Here is a 1,077-nt window from a genome sequence, read left to right as displayed (position 1 = left end):
AAAATGCCACAATCATCTGTAAAACAAAGCAAGTAAGAAAAGGTGGAGAGAGGCTCAAAAACACAATGGGTATAGCACTAGCGTCTAGATTTCATCATTACATAGATTTCAGACTATCGGTTATTTGAATAAATCCTGTTAATTTCCACCACCTTCTCCCTTAGCATCACACCACCAGTTCAATGGAAGTAAAAAGTCACACTACATTTCATATATAAGCAGATTATTAGCAATCACCTTTAAAACAAAATATAGCATCTATTTTAGCTATCAGCAACTGTTACCCTGCACATGCCCAATCTCATCTGATCTTGGAAGCTAAGCAGGGTCAGGCCTGGTTAGTACTTGGATGGGAGACCGCCTGGGAATACTGGGTGCTGTAGGCTTATACCATAGTCTTTCGAGACTGAAGGTTGCCAACCAACCAACCATCTAGTCTAGCACGAGTTATGCTGCAAGATATAAATATTGAAGGAATAAGAAGAAAGGAAATTGTAGAAATTGTACTGTAGAAATAAGAAGATAGGAAAATGTTTTACTGTGGCTTCTGTTTCTCTTTGCCTTGCAGAGGGCCCTTTAGAACTTCCAGGTAGCACTTTGCCTTGCAACCATAGGCAAGGTCCTCAAAGGGTTTGCTTCAGGAGGAGGGAGGCTCAAACAGATAGAACTGGTAAAGCAGCAATAATTCTGTACCCCACAACATCCTGTCCTGAACATCAATCAGATGCCACTCTGACAAAGGCCCAAAAATGTCAAGACAAGCAACAGAATCAGAACCAATTGGACATCCCTCCCCAAACTCCCTAGTGACCTCCCTACATTCCTGGTGAAGACAGAAGCCATTAAAATTGTTGGACTCCAACAGATGGCTGGGGCAACTGGAGTGCCCTCTGGAAGGCACAGAGAATGGAAATTAATGGTAAGAAATTTTCCTTTCTCCTGTGCTTTCCAGTGAGCACTCCAGAACCTTCAGGATGTTCAAGAGCAATGTCCTCCTTGGGAGGGACTTCCCAGAGGCCAACCATCTACTACTCTCCAAAGCACTTGATGCCTAAATGCTGTGTTGGTTGAAGTCTA

The 1,077-nt window shown here is 42.9% G+C and overlaps 1 pseudogene; it reads left to right on the top strand.

The window, feature by feature from the left end:
* The first annotated feature begins 266 nt into the window (after positions 1-266).
* On the top strand, positions 267-386 carry LOC136654675 (5S ribosomal RNA; annotated as a pseudogene).
* Positions 387-1,077: the final 691 nt, after the last annotated feature.

The sequence above is a fragment of the Tiliqua scincoides genome, chromosome 5 (genome assembly GCF_035046505.1).
Source record: "Tiliqua scincoides isolate rTilSci1 chromosome 5, rTilSci1.hap2, whole genome shotgun sequence".
NCBI classification, from domain to species: domain Eukaryota; kingdom Metazoa; phylum Chordata; class Lepidosauria; order Squamata; family Scincidae; genus Tiliqua; species Tiliqua scincoides.
Note: the sequence above shows the minus strand (reverse complement) of the source record. Positions and strands in the feature narration are given on the sequence as shown.